This window comes from Schistosoma haematobium, chromosome 2, assembly GCF_000699445.3.
Source record: "Schistosoma haematobium chromosome 2, whole genome shotgun sequence".
Taxonomy (NCBI): domain Eukaryota; kingdom Metazoa; phylum Platyhelminthes; class Trematoda; order Strigeidida; family Schistosomatidae; genus Schistosoma; species Schistosoma haematobium.
In genome coordinates, this window is record NC_067197.1 from 6083147 (window position 1) to 6090036 (window position 6890).

Consider the following 6890-nt stretch of genomic DNA (forward strand, 5'->3'; position numbering starts at 1 on the left):
ATTCGGTTAAGACGTCAGCTGATCCTCTAACAGATTTGTGGCTCAATAAATCAGTAACCAGTTCTCATACAACAAGGTGCTCCTTACCAAATAGGTCATATAAAATTCGTTTAGCTCTATCATAACCGAAATTACTGGGCAAAGAATTGTAAGCTTCATTAGTCGTCCTGATCTTTCCTTTGCAATCATATAACAAATACGACAACATTTAGACCTTATCGGACAGCTTACTTTCGATAATGATGCTAAACTGACTAATAAAACGGCAGGACTGACTTGGTTGTCCATCAAAACACATATCAACATTATGTAAAGCCATATTATTAACCATAGTATGTAACATATCCTTCAAGTCATCAACACAGTCGCCCTTAGAGATGCTAAGTATCTCCCTTGAATGATTAGTACAGCCAGTATATCAATCCAAATTCCTTTCCACTTTAGCATTTTTCTCACATTTGTCTATGGGCAGCTGGTTATCGTCCTCTATGATCTTACATTCTTATTCAGCCATATCAAACACTTCTTGGAGATCTAACATCTTAAACTGCCATTCTAACCCAATTCTCTTTTCTAAATTCTTCTTCCTCAGTAATGTCCAAAAAATCTAAGGTATGAAGACCACAGAACCAAAAACTGAAGAACTTTATGGTACGCCCAAGTTTCTTCTCGTTCCCGTTATTGAAGCACGGTATATCCATCACAGTTCACTCGCGATTTACAAATAGTCGACTTAAATGTCGTTCCTCAATTTAGTAGGTTACCGGAGCGAAAACTCCCAACTACAAAACTAACGACAAAAAGAAACTAAAATGTCCAAAAGTAATGATATAAAGAAGCAAGTCCAGAAGTTGATTAAAATAAATACATCCGAAAACATAGTGAAATTGAGACTACTTAATATAAAGGTTTTAATCAGCCAAATGTCTTCAGTCCTCCCGTAACACTGATAGACCTAGTCTAAAAATTGTAGATTTGTTGTGATGTAATTGCCTATTCTATAAGACCTTAAGTGAAAGCCACATCATCGTCTATCATGATTCATCGCGTTGTGACAATTATCAATATATGATGAAAAACACATTTAGACTAAAGAACAATATATCTAATATGGATAAGAACACGCCTGCAAAGCCGAGCCATGCCGTCCGATCAATTCGAATTAATTCAACTCTGTTCGTGCCTTCTCCATCGTTGGATTTTTCTCCGCGTTAAGTGTTGAATATTTATTTTCTCAGTTATTTCGTGTTCACTTTTGAGGATTGTGTGAGTAGGACTCTATCACCTTACACTACTCTCCAACCAGAATCAACATGATGTTGGTCCGATATCAAATTAGATCCGATTGTCGTGCGTCGGAGGTAAGTAAGAATAACAAGAATCTTCCGTGTATTGACCAGCTGAAAAATAAACCAAACAAAAAGGCGGCAGCAACTTATACAAGGCGCTTAGATTCATACAAACCTGTCTGATATGATATCAGAACTGGAGTTTTGAATGTGTGCACGGACTTTCTTTCCTTTTTCTTCTGGTTATCATCTTCAAGTGTTAATTGGCCAAAGATAGACTAACCACTGATATGGTTGAGGGTATTTTATAACAACAGTATGTTAGCTTCCTACCACGACCGATTTCTCTCATCTTTACAGTTACGAGGGTTGCAGAAATAGTTTCAAATTGACCCTCCTTGATTACCTACTTGATAACCCTTTAGATTCTGGCTCACATGGCTTTCTTCTATTCAAGTCACTTCACACAGACATGTTGACTTGCTGGAATATCCACATTGTCAAACTGAAACACAACCATCCTATTGATACCAACCTTCCAGTTACCTCAAGTTATTTGACAGGGTTGACCGTAACATCCTTCTCAGAAAGCCAAAGTTTGTAGGAATAAGTGTGTGTTTGATTACGTGGCTCTCATATAACCTAAACGGGAGACTACAAGCTGTCAGAGTTCCATCTGTACTGTCAGAGTGGTTTCAAATGACAAGTGTGATGCCACAAGGCTACCCCTTTCCCTATGGTTCACTAAGAACCGACCTTACTCTCTCGACACTCAGATTTCTCCTTAAGCAGATGATTCGATGATTCTTAGGGAGATTCCTGGTTTTTTAAGGAAACCCTTAATAAGATACTTGACTGGACCGACAAAATTTTCTCCTTTCCAATACTTGTAAGTCCAGAATCCTAATGATGAACGGTAATGACATTTCGTTCACTTCACAATATCTGGGCGATTCGTTTTTCACACTGTCTATCACTGTGAACGAATCGCGTGTTATTGTTCGTGATACTCTAGATGTCTTTTATCAAAAATGTACAACCAATGAGGCTTACTTCCAAATCAACTGTTTTGTCCCTTGGTTTCTAGGAGGGATATAAAAAGAACCATGTTTTCCCGCTGTCAAAACGTTCTTTTAATATAAATACTCATTTTCAAGTAAACGTTTGACGATTCTATTAAAAAACGTTTGAAAGCCCGATATTTACAAAGATGCCACAAGTGTCGGGAGTTTGACTACATCTTCACCAGCAAAACCTTTTGTAATCGAAAAGTGTCAACTCAATGAAATGAGAAGCTAATTGGCTCGAAGATATATTTGATAGAATATCAAGTTGGTTGGCGGTTGTAAGACAAGTGCGGCGTACTCACTGGTGATCTGGTGCGGGTGCGTGATCGATCGACTTCAGGTGAGTCAGTCTATTAATACTAATGCGGCAGTGATTTTTGTACTTGTTGTGATTATACTTGCTTTGGGTACTTATTGCACCAAAAAGCATTCTTGGTCTACTTTAATTAAAAGTACTTTGGTTAAAGTTTGAATTTTTTGCTAAATCTTGTCCTAGGTACGTTTTTTTACTCCTAGACTAACACTTGTTTTCACATTGTGATCATTGTGTGTTTTTAAACCTTTTAAATCTAATTACAATGGTTGGTAAGACTCACAAATATGGGCAACCAAATTGTTTGTTCCCCGTTGAGGAGTGAATGCAGTGTGATGACTGTAAAAAGTGGTACCACAGTATGTGTACACTCCTAAGTCCGATGGCATACAAAAGATGCTCGAAGCCTAACTCGCATTGGCTTTGTATGTTCTTCTGTACTGATAAAAAGGTACTAATTCAGGAGGCTATGGGCCTATTGACTTTGGCCTGCAAGAAAAACGATGACACATGCGCTGACAACACCGGCACTGACAGAGACGATTGTGTCAGTATAGTGCCTGCTGTTACGCGACGCCTCAAAGAACCGACTCTGACCGACGCAAAAGTGAGATCGCCGTTAACATTAACAAGGGGAGTAATACCACCTGGTACTGACATTGATAGCAATGCACCTTTAGTGGGAACCGACGAACTGGATAAAACCATCACCGTTCCAAATAGTCCGAATGTCCTGAGGGATGAAAAATGGACTGCGGTACGTAGGAAAGGAAACGAAAAGAAAAAAGCTTTAGGCAGTACACAGGTAGTTAGTAACTCACTGATGGACTCTCATTGTGAGTCACATACTGCGCTACCAAAATCTGATGGTAAGAATGAAACCCACGCTGGCGTGACTGAGAAGAAAAATCAAATAACAGCGAAAACTAATGACTGTTTAATGAAAAGTCCTTGGTGGGCTCTCAGACTAATCCGACAAAGCTCCAAAGTAAAGCTTAGTCTAACACTGTTGTGAGTCACTCACAGGACTCTGTTACAATAAAAGCTAATCGTAAGATAACAATGGTTAATATACAGGATCTATCGTCACGGTCGAAAATCGTTAACACAATTTCAAAGAAAGCTAAACCGCTTCCTAGTCTAATTATTTGGAATCTAGAGGAGTTAAAAGACAATGACATTAATAAAAGACATGCAGACGGTCTGCAGTTAGTGAAATCTGTAGTCTGAAATGTACTGCTTAAAGAGGTTTCAGCGGTACATATAACAAAGGTAATAAGACTCGGTAAATGGGTGGGAGGCCAGACCCAACCAAGAAGGATCTTGAAGTTGGTATTCGGGAATTTCGACATGATATTGAATAACGCACCCAAAACTCGTGATTCAAATATTCGTATCCGACCAGATTGGTCGCTTGAGGATCGAATGAAGTGGAAGAATGCTAGTACGGAGTTAAGAACTCGAATGCTATATGGCGAAACGAACCTTACGATTAAGGGTTTTCGGGTAGTCAGATCTTGGGAGCCAATGCTTCCGAGGCCTGTATGGGTAGAACGAATGATTCCTAAAGCATCTTAAAAGTATGCTACACGAACGCCCGTAGTCTTCGAAATAAAACGTTCGACCTAAGTTTGATGATGGATGAATTAAGTCCCGATATAATTGTCGTTACAGAAACTTGGCTCACCGTAGATATAGATTGTTATCCCATCATTGCAGGTTACATCTGTATTAGAAGTGATAGGGAGGAGGCATAATACTATACGTTAGGGATCACTTTCGTATACAATTAATCATATCGGAGGCGCATACTAGTGGTACATGTGAGGTAGCATGTTGTAAGATTAAATCTAGAAATGGGTTGGTGACTATAGGGGGAATATACCGTAGTCCGTTTTGTCTTGCTGACGACTTTATCTTAAGACACGCCTGTTCTTGGAGTACGGCAGAACGTTGTCCCATCACTGGAGACGTCAACGCACCGTATATCAACTGAATAGAGCTTACAGCTCCAGGTGGGGGGTTCGATAGCGACCTTCTATCAACCATTATTCAGTGTGCACTTGTACAATGCATCGCAAAACCGACACATATTGGCTTGGAATATGACCCGTCATTGCTGGACCTTGTCCTCACACACCGCTGTGAGGATGTCATCGACATTCGGCACTCTCCCTCACTAGTGAATACTGATCACGTTGTACCTCACTAAGTTTAGGACACATGGTATACAATTTGTATCTGCCCCACCCCGTCCCCATATCTGGCGAGCTAATATTCCGGCAATCAGAGACTGTGCTATCTCGACTGACTGGTCGGTCGACGCGGATGGATCGATCGAAGACGAATGGAATACATTTAATGCTGAATTTGAGTCCGTAACATCACCGTTTATCCCAAGGTCAACAGGTAAGCTATCACATTGCCCTTTATGGATTAATAAGAAAAGCCGGAAGCTGTTGAAGCGTAGGAAACACTTCTGGGACTTATTCCCGTCGACAGGACACGCATCATTCAAGTATAAATACCAAAAAATCCGGAATCTATGTAAAAGGACCATAGCTAAATTCCGTACTACTTACGAACGACAGTTGGCATATGATAGCCGTACTTGTCCGAAACGATTCTTTTCGTATATTAAACGGCGGACGAAACGTAGTGATGGTATTCCCCCGTTACTGTTACACGAAAATTCAGAATTACTAGCTGAATCAGATCGGGCAAAAGCTGAGACTTTTTCAAACTATTTTAGCGAAGTCTTCTCCACGTTTATTGTAACAACTATCTGTCCCAGTCACACCGAGATACCAAACATGGAATCTGTACAGGTGACTGAGGAAACTGTCCTCCGTTGATAGCTAACCTCAAACCTGGCAAGACACCGGGCCCTGACGAGTTACATCCACGGTTGCTGTCATCTCTTGCGGACATTATTTCAAAACCGCTTGCGATACGCTTCAACATGTCGCTTTCACTCGCTCAACTCTCTAGAGATTGGAAGAACGCTATAGTCAGTCCTATATTCAAGGACGGTCATAGACATATAGTATCTAACTACCGGCCTGTCAGTCTAACTAGCATAGTCGTTGAGTTACTTGAAAAGTTAATTCGGGTTAGGTTGCTAAGCCACGTGGATTTACACAATCTGTTAGCTACTGAGCAACACGGATTTCGTAACAAGCGTTCATGCTTGACTGACTTGTTTATTGCGAGGGAGGATTGGACAGCAGCCCTAGATAACGGTCTGTCGGTTGATGTGATATTCATAGATTTTTACAAAGCATTTGACAAGGTTTCACACGTAGGTCTTATGCAATGCTAGGAAGAGTGTGCTCATGCACATCGGTCACGGTAATAGTTACCGTTACACTATTGAGAGTAAACCTCTTCCATGCGTTCAAGGGCATAAAGACTTAGGAGTAATATTAAGTCATGATTTAAAAACAATTACGCATTGCAAAGCAGCCGCTGTCAAAGGTTTTCGTGCGTTATGGTCACTTCGCCGAGCGTTCAAATCTTTTGACGAGGAAACGTTTCGAATTTTATATCCCACCTATGTAAGACCATACTAAGAGTACTGTATCCAAGCAGCTAGCTCGTGTCTTGTAAAGGATACTAACTCCCTTGAGCGTGTCCAACGTGTGGGAACGAAATTAGTGAAGGGTCTTTCTAGACTTCCCTTACGATGAGCGTTTAAAACGCCTAAATCTTTTCCTCTTGTCGTATTGTAGGACACGAGGTGACCTTATACTGGCATTTCGTATCTCTAATTATTATTTGGGTGTTAATACGTCTTATCTTTTTGCTCCCTCCAGCACTAATAATCTCCGAGGTTATAGCAAGAAGGTTCATAAACCACGATCCAATAAACTTAAAGTGGGGTCCCATTTTTCTCATCGAGTAGTCAGTGATTGGAACGCCTTACCCGAACAAGTGGTATCAGCCCTTTCAGTGAATACTTTCAAGAAAAAGCTGGACCTTCACTGGAAAGCAGTGTGTCAGGACTAATACAGGTTCATCAACCTACTATCCTTATTAATGAAGACTGAAGACTTACAGAGCTATTGATTCTGGGAATTTATTTGCCACTACACTTACTTCTTTTCTTTAGGTAGTGAAGAGGAAAACTGTTGTTGCTATTCCTTAATCGTTCGATTTATTGACTAGTATTTTATTTTTGTACTTCTGGTCGGTAAATTTTGACTATTGAAAAGATCGAGG